This window comes from Anthonomus grandis, chromosome 6 (assembly GCF_022605725.1).
Source record: "Anthonomus grandis grandis chromosome 6, icAntGran1.3, whole genome shotgun sequence".
NCBI lineage: Eukaryota > Metazoa > Arthropoda > Insecta > Coleoptera > Curculionidae > Anthonomus > Anthonomus grandis.
Window position 1 is genome coordinate 4,191,254 of NC_065551.1, and position 17,265 is coordinate 4,208,518.

At 34.8% G+C, this 17,265-nt stretch overlaps 1 protein-coding gene and 1 long non-coding RNA gene across 3 annotated transcripts in view; one reads left to right on the top strand and one right to left on the bottom strand.

Annotated features, from left to right (window-relative positions):
- LOC126737850 (zinc finger CCHC domain-containing protein 10-like) overlaps positions 1-17,265 on the bottom strand; it is a 621,641-nt gene that overhangs the window by 374,344 nt on the left and 230,032 nt on the right. The gene's annotated exons all lie outside the window — the stretch shown is intronic.
- LOC126737860 (uncharacterized) lies at positions 37-16,733 on the top strand. 2 transcript variants are annotated; one of them, XR_007661148.1, is made up of 4 exons: positions 37-372; positions 2,824-3,128; positions 16,449-16,533; positions 16,589-16,733. It is a non-coding gene; the product is annotated as an uncharacterized LOC126737860 (long non-coding RNA). The 2 variants fall into 2 exon arrangements; XR_007661147.1 differs by lacking the exons at positions 16,449-16,533; positions 16,589-16,733 and adding an exon at positions 7,838-8,147.

Consider the following 17,265-nt stretch of genomic DNA (forward strand, 5'->3'; position numbering starts at 1 on the left):
AGTCCCCATATCAATGTACTTTCATCACTTGTTGTACAACCCAATATCTCAGACCATGATGGTCAGCAGGTTGACTTTTCAGTACCTACATCCCGCAGTTTAATACATACAAAAAAAATATGCCGGCCTGTAACACAACATGGGCTTTTTAATTTCCATAACATTATTTCAGATACACCTTGGCATTTTGTATCAGAGCCTAACATATTGGTTGAAGAAAAGTTTATCACATTTCTAAACATTTTACAGGATACATGCTTGACGCGTTTTCCCATAAAGCAGTTTACTGTGAGATCAGATCAATCCAATAATATTTCCTGGTTTAGTGACGAGCTTAGAGGGATGCGTGAGAGGCTTAGGTTTCTTGAATTGGTGAGTAAACAATACACAGATGTATATCATAAAAATGTGTTTCTTCAGTACAGAAATAAATACAACAAAGCAATAAAAGTAGCAAAAATTAAAGCAAATGACCGACTCATTCAATCTTCAAGTAATCCTGGTCGCACTATGTGGCAAGTCATAAATAAATCTTGTGGCAATAAAACTGGAAGGGTTAGAGATTGTAGTCTTACAGCGAATGATTTTAACAACTTCTTTTTGGGTGTAGGTCAGGGTATCATGTCAGGAATGCCAATTTCAAATATTGATCCAATATCATTGATTCCCAAACATGATATTGTTTTTTCTTTCAATGAAGTATCCTATAACAAAGTCCGTGATATTATCTCAAAAATAAAAATAGTAAGGATATTTTTGGTCTAAATGTTAAAATATTAAAATCAATTACAAATGAAATTATTGTTTTACTTACAAATTTAATCAATTTGTGCCTTAAAGAATCATGCTTTCCATCTGTTTTAAAGGAGGCACTTGTAATTCCTTTGTTTAAGAAGGGTGATTGCAATAAACCAGATAATTACAGGCCTATATCTCTTTTACCAATTGTGTCCAAGATTTTAGAGAGGTGTCTAGCTGAACAGATTGTGGACTTCTTTGAAAAAAACAACTTATTAAGCAAATGTCAATTTGGTTTTCGTAAAGACAAAAGTACACTTCTGGGCGTCTTGGATTTGGTTTCGGATATTCTTGAAGGTTTTCAAAATTTTCAATATGACACAGTTCTTTGCTGCGACCTGAGTAAAGCTTTTGATTGCGTCGACCATGGGATCCTTCTTGGAAAGCTCAAAGCCTATAATTTTAATCCATAAAGCATTCTACTTATAAAATATTACCTTGAGGGCAGGTGTCAGTCTGTGAGTTTTGCTGGGGTGGCGTCGGCAATAGGCGATATTACAATGGGTGTGCCTCAGGGGTCAATTCTGGGACCCATTCTTTTTTTAATATATATCAATGATCTTCCACTGATTAGTGAATATGCAAAATTTACCCTCTTTGCCGATGACACCACAGTATCCTTTCGGGCTGACACTCTGGGTGCTTCCCTGGAGGGATCCCTGGTGGCGCGGGAAGGAGTTGAAAGCTGGTTCTGCAGCAATCGGCTTCTCATGAACTCAGATAAGACACTTAAAATCATTTTCTCTATGAGGGAACTTGGGCAGGTGGAGTCTGCTGACACAGCTAAATTCCTAGGAGTCACACTAGACCAACGTTTACATTGGGGTCATCACACCAACCAACTGACTTTAAAGCTAAACAAAGCTGCCTATCTAATAAGAGGGCTCAGTGATAGGGTCTCAGCAGCAGTTCTGAGAACTGCATACTTTGGTGTTTTCCATTCACACTTGTCATATAGTATTCTAGCCTGGGGACATGCATCTGATACCAAACGTGTGTTCGGTATACAGAGAAGGGTGATAAGGGTACTAGCTGGTCTTGCATATAGGGAGGACTGCAAGGCAGCCTTTAAACAACTTGGCATTCTCACCCTGCCCTCAGTGTACATTTTGGAAAACCTTCTGTATGTTAAACGTAATACTCAGTCTTTTACTACTCACCAAGATATACATGGCTATAATACTCGCCATAGAACTGACTTTGTACCTCCTTACTGCCGTCTGGAAAGGTGTCGGGATGGACCGGGCTTTTGGGGAATAAAATTATTTAATGCTCTTCCCTCTGAAATAAAATACTTACCTCGAAACAGTTTTAAAACAAAAATCAAAAAAGTTTTATTAGTGAATGCTTTTTATTCATTAGAGGAGTTTTTTAACCACATATTTTAAGGTGATTTTACTGTGTTTTTATAACATCATTTATTGTTTTAGTTATAGTCGAATTTTAATTTAATGTTCTTAGCGTTAGTACTGTTAAGTAGTCTGTTTTGACTTTACCTATGTATTTTTTGACTTGTGTAAAATTTATATTACTGGCATCAATAAAAATTATGATAATGATTATGATTATGATTACACAATTGCGCGGAAGCGAGAACGGAAATAAGAAAAAACTATCTTTGTAGATGCACAATCAACGAACGATAAGGCTCCAGTAAACGTTCGGCCAACTAGTTTGGCCAATGAGTTGGGCCAAATATAGTACAGTGATTACACGCTTGACCAACTAGTTAGGCCAATGCGTTGGGCCAAAACAGCCAAAAAATAAGTAGGTGGACTTGACTCAGCTGCTACATAGACCATTTTTTGACGATGGATGTGCAAACCATCGCAGCTGCGGCAATTTATTTGCATAGTGCTTTCAATGTTTATAGAAAGGTGCACCAAACGAAAGTGATAGCTGGATGCTGAGTATTCATCGAAACAGGACAAAGTGATTATAAAAATACATCTAGTATAGTTGCATGTTTACTTTATGATGATACTAAAGATGTAAAAATATCAGTTTTAAATATTTTTGTTTTAGAGAGACCATGAACAACCAACTTGCGGAGTTTCTTGCAGAACCATCTGGGGAGTTCGATAATTTCATTCGGATGTCATATGCAGATTCTTCTACAACAAATTTCTCCAATGGTTGCAAAGCAAGACACTGACTGGAGAGAAGCTATACCAGTTAAAATACGACTAGCATTAACCTTAAGATATTTAGCTAGCGGAGATAGCTTCAGAAGTTTACATTATCTGTTTAAAATATCAGGTTCACTGATCTCACGCATAGTCATTGAAGTCTGTGTGGCACTGAATGAAGTTCTGAAAGATATGATTAAGGTAAATAAAACTTATTTAATTTTACATATATATTTTACCTATTTTTATATGCCTCATATATAATATCTTGGGAATTGCTTGACGGGGATTGCAAAGAAATATTGTACGTTTCATTAGACTCTGGAGACATTTCTGGTAGTTGAGTATAGACGTGCCTTGAGATATAAGTGCCTGGACGAGTGTGTGTGTATGAATGAGTGTGAATATTTTGCTTATTTAGTCGTCTCTTTATTATCATGTTGTCTATGTCCAACATTATTTCTTCTCTTTCACTCTCAGAAAACTTCCTCAGTTTTGTTGCAAGATGTCTACCATACAAGTCACAATCATCATCTTGTCTGGCAGGTTTTTTGTCAAGGGCTTGGTTTAATGCGGTAAAAGCTTTTGACATCTCTCTACCGGCCTCTGCTAATTCTGGCGGTTCTTTCGCACGGCGCTTAACAACCGGTACTTTTATTTTATTAGTTTCGGAGTTGCTGCTAGTCTCAGGAACAATTTTGGAGTAACTGTTGGCTACAGGTACCGGAGATTCTAAGTCTATATCAGTGCCTGTTTGCTCTTCAGTATATGTCGATTGCGATGCCTGTAACAAAAAAGAGCTTTAAATTATTGTTATTTGTCCCCGTTGTTGTTGTTGGTATTATTATTATTATTATTATTATTATTATTATTATTATTATTATTATTATTATTATTATTATTATTATTATTATTATTATTATTATTATTATTATTATTATTATTATTATTATTATTATTATTATTATTATTATTATTATTATTATTATTATTATTATTATTATTATTATTATTATTATTATTATTATTATTATTATTATTATTATTATTATTATTATTATTATTATTATTATTATTATTATTATTATTATTATTATTATTATTATTATTATTATTATTTACTTATCCCAGATACCTGCGATATCAAAAGGATTAAGCTCTGTGCTCTGTGGGGGCCTTTTCGGTGTCCTTAAGTGACCTGAAATGTAGAGTTATCTCCTAGAAATTTCCGGGTGCTGCGAGCAGTTGCCAGTAGTACTGTCTTTTGCATGTGCTTATATAGATGTTCGCCAGTTCCTAGTTGTTTAAGGTCTTCCAGTAGACTCTTCGGTATTACACCCGTTGTCGATATAACAATTGGGATGGTCTGAACATTATCCATTCTCCATTGCCTTCCGATTTGAATTTCTAGATCTCTGTATTTGGCGATTTTCTCAGTGTGTTTGTCTTGCAGATTATTGTTGTTCGGTATGGCTACGTCAATTAGAGTTGTTTTCCTGGAAATTTTATCTATTAAAATAAGATCTGGTCTATTATGCCTTACATGTTGATCGGTAAGTACACTGCGGTCCCAATATAACTTATATCGGTCATTTTCCACTACGGGTTCTGGAGTATATTTATAATACGGAACCTTCTCTGTTGTAATAAGTTCCAACTTCATTGCCAACTTTTGTGCCGTTCTTTGTATTCTGTCGCTGCAAAGGCCTGACATCCTCCTATTATGTGCTGGATTGTCTCTGATGTTTGGCATCCTTACCGGCATTTGTCGTTTTGTACGGACGGATCTCTGACGATGTGCTTGAGATAATTTCTTGTTGGTATAACCTGATCTTGGATGGCGAGTAGAAAGCCCTCGGTTTCTGGAATCATCTTGCCTGATACCAACCAATAGTTCGACGAAGCAGTGTCGACATGATTTCGGCTGATCTCATTAGGATGCCGCCCATGAAGGGGCTTCTCCATCCAGATGCGGAGTTTTTCCTGGTCCGTATGATGGTAGCTGCGCGCTTCCTCGCTCTTAGGTTGTAGAGGAGTGGAATCGTCTATTTGATTTATTGCGCGATGCAGCGTGGAATTTTCTCCTTGCCTGTAAAAATAGGATCTTAAGTTAGTGATTTGTTTTTCAAGTTGTTTACCCAGATCTATTAATCCTCTTCCTCCAAGGTGGCGGGGAAGCATTGTTCTTTCAGTGGCACTTCGAGGGTGGTGGTTGTGCGTTTTAGTAAGTAGGATCCTCGCTTTTCTTTGTAGCCTTTCTATGTCTGTCCTACTCCAATTAATTACCCCCAAAAGAATAACTAAGAGCTGAACATGCGTAGGAGTTAAGTGCCTTAAACATATTTTTGCTGTTGAGATTGGTTCTCAAAACTTGTCTTACCCTTTTCACAAACTCGTTAGTCAGTTCGCATTTCATTGTTTGTTGTTCAATCGTTTGTGATTGTTTCATCCCCAAGTATTTGTAAATTTCGTGTTCGCCCATGGCCTCGATGGTGTGGAAATTCTGCATCTGATATTCTCCTGGCTGAATTTTTCCTCGGATTATATTGAGAGTAGGGCATTTATCTAGTCCAAATTGCATGCCGATGTCATTGGAGAACTCTTCTACTATATGCAGCATTTGGTTTAGTTGGTTCCTAGTTGCAGCCATTATTTTTAAATAATCCATATACAGTAAGTGATTTAACTTTGCAATCTCGGTGTTATTATTTCGGATGCTAAACCCATAGTTGGTAGAGTTAAGACAGTTCGAAAGAGGATTCATAGCAAGGCAGAACCATAATGGGCTCAGTGAGTCCCCTTGGAAGATTCCTGTTCGAATTGGAATGTTGTTTGTACTTACTGTGCTTTTACCCTATACTTCGAGCTGGATCGTTGTTCTCCAACTTGTCATAGCGCTCTCTAGAAAAGACAAAGTATTACCATCAACTTTATACACTTTTAATATGTTTATAAGCCATTCGTGTGGTACTGAGTCGAAGGCTTTCTTATAGTCGACGTAGGCAGTAAAAATATTTCTCTTGTTGTGATATGCCTGGTTGTTGATGACAGAGTCGATAATAAGTTGTTCTTTACAGCCCATAGACCCTTTAGCGCATCCTTTTTGTTGTGCGGCTATGATGTTGTTTTCCTCACAGTATTGATAAATGCGCTGTGTTAAACATAAAGTGATAATTTTATACAAAGTAGGTAGGCACGTTACCGGTCGGTACTTAGACATATCTTGTGTGTTGTTCTGGTCTTTAGGCAGTAGATAGGTTACTCTTTGCGTTAGGAACGCTGGCATTTCCTGTGGGTTAAGAATAACGTGGTTAATTAATTCTGAGAGTCTAGGATGCACACTCCGTAGTTTCTTTAGTCAAAAGTTATGAACTCCATCTGGGCCAGGTGATTTCCAAATATGCAGTTTTTGGATAATCTGGTCGACTTCCTCGATAGTGAATAGTCGATGTTCCATCTGGTTATATTTATTACTATTTTGTTTCTCTGCAGTAACCCAGCTTGCGTTGATTGCATGTTATTTGAGTTGCAAGTTGTTTGGCCCAAAAATCTTGAATTTGTTCTTTCGTTGGGTATTGCTTATCTGGGTGATCTGATTTTGAATTTAGCTCTCTATAAAATTGTTTTTCGGCCTTTTCAAAACGAAGATTGTCACGTTTTCGGTTATTACTGGTCTTGTTTCTTCGTAGGCGCCCTGAAAATAAGGAAAGTTTCTGTTTTAGAGTATCCAGGCATTGTTGAGCTGTATTGTTTTCTGGTTCATGCCGAGTGTGGATGTTGTTTCTCTGCAAAATTTCATCAACTTTCTGTTTTAGTCTATTTGTTCGTGTACCCCTCAGATATTCTATTAGTTGGCCGATATCTTTTCGAAACCTCTGAATTTTTCGTTGAAGTCTGGTCTCCCATGGCGGTATCGGGAGCTCGGTTCTTGCAGAGTCATTGTGAATCCTTATCTTAATCTTTATGGTTTTAGCATCGGCAGTTGCTGCGCTATAAACTAAAAGGTGAAGAGATTGCATGTTATTAATATTTAAAAGATAAGGTGGAAGAATTTTGGTGTTTAAAAGTTCCATAATTTGACCTAGTTTTTTTGAAGAGTTTACTTTTGGAAGTTTGGGTCTTATCAGTGGGTTGGTTCCCTCAAATTCTAGCATCGCACGTGCCATTTCTGTAGATAGTTCGTGATATAACTCAGAATTGTTCTCTTGGGTGTTTTCGGTAGTGTTAAGTTCCTGTGTGTTATTTAATACGTTTTCTATTACAGGTTGCTCCTCAGCTGGTTCATTGTTAGCGAGGTCTTGTTCGTTGTTAGTTTGCGCTTGTATTTCTTCTTTAATGGTATTGAGTCTTGTCTCTGGAATTAGGTGATTACGCATTATTACCCGATACTGGTCTGCTACTCTCTGTTCGGTAACTTGGAGATGTGGATAGATTTTCCTAAATTCGGCATGTAAAGGTTGTCTGTAGCCGATCATTTCGCGTCCCAGGTTGGTCACTTTATAAAAGCTGCGCATGACGGTTTCATTTATCGCAGATGTCCATTTCATGCGCTGTCTTTGTAGTCCCGCCTGGGTGAGCGCTGGCTGAATTTCCTGCGCAGCACCTTCAGCGAGGGGGGCTCGTGATGGTGTTGGGCCCTCCTGGTCGTTTTGTTGTTGAAGAGGAGGAGGTGTAGTTTAACCCCCTGCCACCGACGGTCCGCATACTGTCATGTCCAGCGCCGGCTCCAGACATGCCCTGGCAGTGATCCCCAGGCAGCGACCTTTCTCCTAGGCATCTTCCGCTTCGTGTCTCCATTTCCATGGGTGTACCACCATTTAACCCTGGTGGTCCAGGTTGTTCTTTTAGTCGCCTTTTACGACAGACAGAACGTACCAGGAGGCTATTCTACCCCGGCCCTCCACGGGGAGATGCCTGAAACTACAGACGGATGGATTTCCAAGTCACAAGGCTTCAGCTTTCCCCATTGCCTTGGGGCTATTGATGGGAAGCACATAACTATACAGTCACCTTTATAAAAGAACTTTTAGCATCGTTCTATTAGTAGTAGTGGATAGTAATTACTGTTTTTTGTTTGCCGATGTAGGATCCCAAGGGAGGATAAGTGATGGCGGAGTTTTCAATCAAAGTGTTTTACGCCGAAAACTATTATCTAATAGTTTGAATTTACCCCTCCCTAGTCCACTTCTGGATAGTGAAAATATTATACCCTACGTATTTTTAGGCTTTAACTTAAACTTACTTTGTTTTTATTTTTGTGTTGTTCATGTTTAGGATTCTATATTATTGGTTCATTTTGGTAAAAATCTATAAACTTTAAAACTTCTTCACTCTTCCATGCCGCCATCGTAGCCGTCATTTCACTTTTTACGCCGTAAAATCAACGACCAACGTGTGAACGCTGTTTGGTAAATGGCGCCAAGATCCTTTGATTTGTGCACGAAAAACCGACAACATTCGGTTCGTGGACCAACGCTGGCTACCAATCACCAAGTAACGCCAAACGGTCCTGTACACGTTGGCCCAACTCATTGGCCCAACTAGTTGGCCGAACGTGTACTGGAGCCTATAACCAAACGCCAATTGGGCAATCCAAAACACGTGACTTTTTTGACAGTTTTAATGGCGAGGCCACGAACTTATAATATACCTGGACTGCCAATGCATATAATAATAATAATAATAACATTTATTAATTCGAAATACAAGGACCTAACAATTCAATTGTGCGGGATTAAATGGCCTAATTTTCAGCATCCTAATAATTACGTAGGGGCTGTTGAAGCTACGAAGTAAACTGTTTATTTATTTACTTACTTTTTTATAATTATATATATAAGAATATATTTACAAAATAAAGAAGGAGAAAGAGAGAGAGAGAGAACAGTAAGAGAGATCGAAAGAAAAGAAGGCGTAAAGAAGAGAAAAGAAGAGATGACACTATAAATGCAGCGCTACGTCACATATTGTATAATTAAATAGGTTACATATTAAACAAACATTTTTTTCCAAATTGAATTTCTAAATGAGCAGACTGATAATGTCAAATCACTAATTTTATACTTATTTATCAGCTTAGCAGCATTATAGGAAAAAGATGATTTAAAAATTTCCTTATGATATCTTGGAATGTCAACAAGATATCTTTATCCTAGGTTTACATGATGTGCTGAAGTTCTTAGTTTAATTTTATTAAAGAGGTAGTGAGGGGTGCTATTTTGTAAAATTTTATAATAAAAAGAAACTGAATGTAGCTCTCTACGTGTTGCCATATCTAACCATTTTACATCTTTAAGCTTATAAGTAATGCTGTTGCGTCTTCGTATACCAAAAATAAATCTTAGACAGGAGTTTTGAACAACTTGAATTCGACGTTTCGTTTCATTATCCAGGCATGGGCCATAAATTGAGTCACAAAAGTTAAAGTGAGATAAGACTGTGTGGATAAAGCATTTTTAGGGTTGAATAGGCTATTTTAAGTTTTGTAGTGATGTGTTCTTTAAATCGTAATTTATGATCTATAATTAGACCCAGGTTTTTTGCACTATCTTTAATTGTTATCTTTTCATTTCCTATTTTTAACTGTAGTGAAAAAATGACCACTGCCTGGTGGCCGCCATTTTTATAGTGGTTGTGATCTTTTGATGTTGGTCACTCTGAACATTTTTAGTGTTGTCAACAAAAAATATATTAAAGCCATATTTTAGCGAGTAAGCGTCTTACTCGGTTGCCTAACAATGTCTTAAGCGTTACGTCATCATATGGTTGCGCTCGAATGACGTCATGTCTAACAGCTGTCAGAGTCTAAATATTAGTAAATATTAGCTATACCTTTCATCGGTATTGCATTCGCTTTGGAGACTGACCTAAACCATGAAAACACCCATTTGTCTAAGTTCAAAATGTTTTGAGTCTAAATCTGATCTCATACATTTTAAGGATCAGATCAAGATGAAATACAATAAACAAAAAAGTTACTGGCGTAAACATAACCTCACTCATATTTTTTTTCACACAGAAATAAACAAACTAATCAAAAATCAATTTGAAAAAAATATCCGCGCAACCTCACTTTTACGTTCTTCACTGTATTTTTTGCAAATCTATTTGCTCTTTTGATAATTTATTATTTTCTGCATTTTTATTTGGTTTGGATGTCTTAACTGTTAATATATATGAGACATTAATATAAAATAAATAAAACTAATACTAAGAAATATAATGCTTCTACTCTAAAAAAATATCAAAAAATTGATGTGTTTGTATAGCTTTCCTTTGACTTTGACATATCAAGTTTATTGGCGGTCTCGGCAGACCGCTAACGAACGCTTAAAGCGCCTTATACGGTGACGTCATGACTTGATCGCTCGAATGAGATGTCTTAAAGACGCTTATAGCCGCTTACTCGCTAAAATATGGCTTAAATAACGGTAATGAAGTTGATGACGCTGACGTTTGACGTGCGAGTATAGCGATTTCCCTAGTTTTTGGCGATTTATAAACGACGCTCGGGTATATCGTCTGCAACAGGCAATATAGCTTCCTCCTTATTTAATACATGGATAATGTACCACCATCCGTATTTAAACGTATTTGGTTATTACGTATGTTATATCATATTTACGTATATTGATAAAACGTATATTGGTTCATTGTTTGTCAAAACCAAATGGTTTTGACCAACAATTCGGTTTTGGGAAACAGTGAACCAATATTGTAAAGTGTCTGTCTGTGTTTATGATAGAATAATATATAGAGTTGTTTATGTTTACTATATAAACCCTTGCTAATTACAAACCCTCATAAAATCATCTATATTTTGATTTTTATAGGAGTTGTACTTATTAATGTGGAAACACTGTACATAAAAGGAAAGTAAAAGTCGTGACAGTAAAAATAAAAAGAAAATAAAATTGTTTTTAACTGATTTTTTTTTTTACAAATTTCTTTATTTTCAAACATATTACAATCATATCTTTACAAAACCAAAATCCTTAAAACAGTGCCAATGCACTGGTACCAAGGATATATAACGTTCAGAGTGTACAACAACCTTAACCATATATACAGATATATTAAATATACTATAAACCTTTCAAAAAAAAAGAAAACAAAACAAATCAAAATCCCTGACGATGTCAATTACATCACTACCCTTATAAATCCAATTAAATACCTACAATAAGTGTAATTTTAGATATTTTTCTTTAAGTATATTTATAGCAACCAAGCAAAACGAAAAAAAAAAAAAAGAAAAACTATTCTAATATATGACTTAAAAGTTTCGCTGTGAATTTTTCAACCGAGTCCATGTTCTTAATGACTACTGGAAGACTATTATATACTATTATAGCCTGATAAACTGGATTACGTAACTACATTAGTCTTTTGGATGTTATTAGTTACTTTAAACATATATTTGCCCTGTTCAAATATAAGTAACTCTCTCAGCATTAAGACACCCAACCCCCTATGTAGGTCCACAGTGCTTGTACGCCAATCAATTTTAAATAATCCCTTTAATATTTTATTTTGCAATACCTGCATTTTATTAAAATCCACCTGACCACAAGAGCCCCACAAAGGGAGAAGGTATCTAAAATGCGACAAGAAAAAGGAATTGTAAATATACATCTTGCTTTTAAACGTTAAATAGTCTCTAACCCTGTATATAGCTCCTAGCATTGGTATAATTTTATTAGTTACATGCATTAAGTGCTCTTTCCAGTTCAAGTTATCATCTATGATTAGCCCTAAATATTTAATGTGTGACACTTTTTCAATTAAAATATTGTTTATTTTTACTACCGGATTTCTAGAAACTTTGTTTTTTTGTTTAAAAAATAGATAATTAGTTTTAAGAATATTAATTTTTAATTTATTGCACAGTAACCATTTGGAATATTTTTCAAGATCTGTGTTAACAACACGCTCCAGGCTCTCAAGATCACTATCACTGTACAACATAGCTGTGTCATCCGCAAACGTAAAATATCGACCAGTCAAGCCAGCACTCCTAAGACTGAGCACGTAAAGAGCGTAGAGTAGTGGCCCAAGAACAGAGCCCTGTGGAACCCCACACTCACTTAGTTCAATTTCGCTAACTATTTGATTAATATTCACAGCTTGTCGTTTATTTAGATAGGGTTTTAAAATGTTATAAACAGGCCCTCTAAATCCCATATTATGTAATTTAGCTAAAAGCACATTCCAGCTAACGACGTCAAAAGCCTTTTTCAGGTCGATAAAGACAGCCACTACCATTTTTTTTACTTTCTAGTTGAGTAATTATTTCATTTAAGAAATCCATCGTAGCACTTAGCGTGTTAGAATTTTTTAAAAAGCCATACTGAAACTTGTCCATGTGCAAATATTTATTTATAAAGTCCAACATTCGGTTCCCCGTTTCGTTTTCGAAAATAAACCCGTTCTATTATTTTCGAAAAAGTACTTATTAAACTAATTGGTCTGTAATTACCCATAAAATCTTGAGATCCCGACTTAAAGATCGGCATAATTTTAGCGAAATTGAGTTTGTCAGAAAAAAGACCAGAAGCAAAAATATCGTTAACCAGTTTTGTAAGAATTTTGATTAGACTGGGACCCAATACGCAAAGATTATTAACTGTAACTTGATCATCTCCAGGAGCAGAGTTACGTTTCAAACTATTAACTGTGTCTAATATTTCTTTATCAGTGACTTCTTCTAAATAAAAACTATTTGCATAAATGATTTCATTGAAACCAAAGGTGTCACGAATATTAAAGGGAATGCCTAGTATTTCAGTTTGAACCTCTTCAGTAATTTGTTTACCTATTCTAGCAAAGTGGCGATTCAAGCAGTTTGCAATTTCGTAAGTGTCCGAGACTATACTATTATTTACATTTATCTCCTTAATTTTATTTAAATTAAGGTTTTTTCTGCCTAATAAATTATTTATCACTGACCACTGTTTTTTGGTATCGGAACCTGCTTCTGCCCATTTTTTTCTAAAATGAGTATTTTTAAGTGTTTTAATTTTATTAGTAATTTTATTTTTTATGTTACGAAATTGGTTTTTTATTTCTCTGTTATTATCGTTATTACGCATGTCTTCAAATAGTCGATCTCGCTCTCTTATTAAGTTTACAAGCTCCTCTGTTATCCAGATATTATTATTTATGCATTTTATTTTTCGCTCGTATTCAGCTGCAGCCTTGCTAGATTGTATTATATTAATAAGATACTGGAATGAGGTAATTTCTGTCTCTTTTATTTGTTGTTCAAATAATCTTTTAAACTTTCCATTGTTAATCCCTTTCAAAGTATGTGTCGTTTTTACGTTAGCCGGCCTAACTATCTCATCCAAATGTATAGTTAGTTTTTCATGATCTGATAGCGCATTAGATTCGACTTTTACTGAAAATTTTTCCTTACATTTAAAATCAGTTAATACATGATCTAAAAGTTTATTGGTGTTTTGCGTAATTCTTGTAGCATTTAAAATATTTATTTTATTTTTAATATGAAAGTTATTAAGGGCTAGGGTGTTTTTATAATTAATTATTTCTCTATTACTAATATCTAATAAATCTAAATTAATATCACCAACAATAATATGATTAATTGGATAGGAACTCATAATACTTTCTAACATATTTAAGGTTTCACCATATGAATAAGATGGTGGTCTATACACTAAACTAACAATTACATTTTTATGACCTATCTGAATACATGCGCAACTAAAATTATCATTTTTTTCTGATATTTGTAGTATCTTAAAATTTAAGCCACTCTTTAAATAAATAGAAGCTCCACCCCCTCTTTTTTCTCTACAAGAATGGATTGATTGATACCCGTCCAACTCAAATAGATGCGTTTCCTCAGAAGATTTCCAGAGAAGCCAAGTTTCAACAAACATAAAAATATCTACATTACTGTCCTTTGCATAACATTCAATCTCATCGAATTTATTTCTAATACTCTGTATATTTAAATAAACAATATTTAGATTTTTTTTATCTAGTTTTTTAAATCAGATTCTGTACTAATCACTAAAACCCTGCTATTTTCATGTTTCTTTAATACAATAGACCCATTACTAAACCAAAGGTATTTATAATTATTCTCCTTTCTAAATGTTTGTGTCTTTTTAAATAAGTCTAGGTTATGTTTAGTTAGATCATGATTTAGATACACATTATGATTTTCAGTAAACCCTAACACCAAAGTATTTAAATTATACCTTTTAGGAGATTTCATAAGTTTTTTCTTAATGTCCTCAGTTTTTATGTTAATCTTGATGGGTGTCTTCTTTCCTTCTTCTTTGGCTCCTACTCTAAGGGCTGTAAAATTACTCTCTAGATCTACTTGAAGCTCCTTTCCAATGTTACAAACCAGCTGCTGCAGATTTTCTGTGGTTTTATAAGGGACCCCATAAACAATAACATTATTTGTGAGTTCCCTTTGTTCCTTCTTATTTAACTGGTTTTTTATACCACTAAGTTCCAGTTTCAGCTCTTCATTTATTTTGACCTGCTCTTCATATTTCTGGAAAAGAACATCGTACTTCTTTTCCATGTTTTTTAAGGCATTCATGACATCATTAATTGTGTAATTAGAAGTCTGAGACTCCGGCTTCTTAGTTCTTTTCACACACTTGCTACAAATCCATTCTTCTGTTGATTTGCTTAGCTTCTGGAAATGTTTTTGATTCATAGAGAGGCACAGCCTATGTTTCCAAACAAGACATTTATCACATAGTAAACTTTCTTCATTATCAGCCACATTTTTGTTACATATATCACAAACTTCTATTTCAGGCATAATGTTAGAAATTTAGCACGACGTTTGGCAACCTCGCAGGAACAGAACAATCGCAGAATGTAAACAAACACACGTTGGCTATCACAAAAATCACGTTATAAAGGATCTTTTATATCTAAACTCACACATGTACGCTGTAACGATATTGCCTATAAGTTTTCTAGATTTAATTCGCCGTAAAAACTTGATAAAGTAACAATTATTATGCACGCTGAAAGCAAGAAGTTGCACACCGTTGCCACTTACTTTTGCAATTTGTTAAGTAAATACAAACAAAAATTTAAATGAATGTCATCATGTTTACGGTATTAGGATTTATAAGATTCAAGATTATCAGAATAATAAAACAAATATTTTAAAGTGCATGCATCTATCCTAAGTTAATTGAAACTTTATCTCATTTTAGGTAAGGATTACTTTCTTACATAAATTTTCACGCAATTCTTAAAGAAGTACAAGAAAAATCGCAGGTCTAACGCAACTATTCTAAATTCTTAACTAAATGTAACTTTTTATTTTGTAGTTGTAAACATAACCTCTTAAAAACTTTAATTGTTTTGTTTCCCTACAATTGGCACAAGTGAAATTTGTCAGAGTGACCAACATCGAAAAGACAAAATCACGCAAAATGGAGGCCCCCTAGTAGTGGTCATTTACCTTTCATTGAATTGGCAGTCCAGGTGAATTTATTAAGATCGTGGGCGAGGCGGAGTAGTCTGCCCTGCGGTGCCGCGTGCTGAGTGGATATCAGCCCTTGCTTTCAATAGTCGCTACCAACATTTTTTGGCGACAGTCGCGTGGGTTTGTACTCTGTGTCACAGTCGACACCGTTCGGATATTTGACTAGAAATTTGGTGATTTGTAGGGGAATTTTACTTTTATTCTGGTAATTTCACTAGATATCATACCAATACCTAAAAATTAGAAATTATTTTTATTTATCTTTGTGTTTACATTCATCGGTGTTTTGAGTTCCGGGTTAGTATTTTTAGCTTCTATCTGTTTTCTTTAAAAACTAATTAAACTTTTTATTATTGTGGGCTATACAAGTATACAATCTATGTTAATTAATTAAGGCTCTTCTGGATCGTCTGCTTATTAGTATATTTTATTTTTCTTCCAATTTTTGCGACTTTAAGGATGTTGTCCATAAATGTAGTAATATAGCTACTGAAGAGGAGGAGAGGTTGAAGGACTTAAGAGTAGCAATTTGGGAGAGACGTCAGATGAGCGAAGAAAGGATATACGATTTAAACAGCTATTTAGAATCAACAAATTTCTTTTTGTTTGGTCTTTGGTGTAACGAGTAAACGGGTCGCATTTTGGCGACATTTTTTGAGCATAAAGTTCGGGACGTGTGCAATTGAATCAATCAGTAAAATTCCATATGACACAGAGTCTCACTGCTGATTCTTATTGACTAATTTTTGACGTCCATCAAAATATGACGTTAATGACATATCAACAGTCGTATTTGACGACTCGACTGTCTTTTTTTATGTTCCAACCGAAATTTCGGATGGCGACCATGGTTGGGATTTTTTCACGACTCGATCTCAATACGATCACGGCTTCGAATTCGAACGCGACTCAATCGTGACTAAAGTCTGCCCAACCAATCTGTAGCTAAGCGGTATCGCTGCGGGGAACGTGGTTGTAGACTAGACCCGCCTCTTGAAAGAAAACAAGTCTAAAATTTTGTTTTTTTACAGCTTACTACCACTGTTGTCCTTCAGCGACACAATGAAGACTGCTTCTTCCTCCATTCTCTGGAAAAAAAGTCCCTTTTTTGACATGGTAATAAAATCCTATTTTTATTAATTAAACAAGTTTAAAGTTTTGTTTTTTTCAGCTTACTGCCCCTGTTTGTCCTTCAGCGACACAATAAAGTATATATAATGTAATGCTTTAGTATCCACATGCTGATGTGCGAGATGAAGTTGGAATCCATGGCGGCAACAGAGAAACTGTTTCCTTCCTTAATAGAAGAAACTGCTAAAGAATAATGACAAAAAAGCAGAATTTGAAAAATTGTATTAACTTTTTGGGCCAGATTCAAAGAGTGGTTAAATTTATAAAAGTATTTAGTATCCTCACTGTAGTTTTAGGATCTAGTATGCTTAAAATGTAGTGTTTTGTATAAGATTTTTAGTTTTTAGTATAAGCATTTATTTTTGTTAATTTTTATCTAATCTCTCCTAATATGTATAATAACTAAATACGAGGCAAACAAATTAATAAATATTACATTCAGGATGTAAAGTGTGTTTTTTTTATAAGTAAAACTTGTGTCTTTTAAACGCATAAATTATAGACAACTAGATGATTTTTAATGTAAAAGTTTATTTAAAAAAATATATTTCCAATTTTCTGACTACATAATTACTTTTTATCAAAAGAAGTTGGTACTAAATATAGAGATGGGGGATTTTCATGAGTATATTATTATAATAATATATCATAATATGTATTAATTAAAAAAAACTATAATAAAGGACATTGAATATGGCAGCCACAATCCCCATTAAT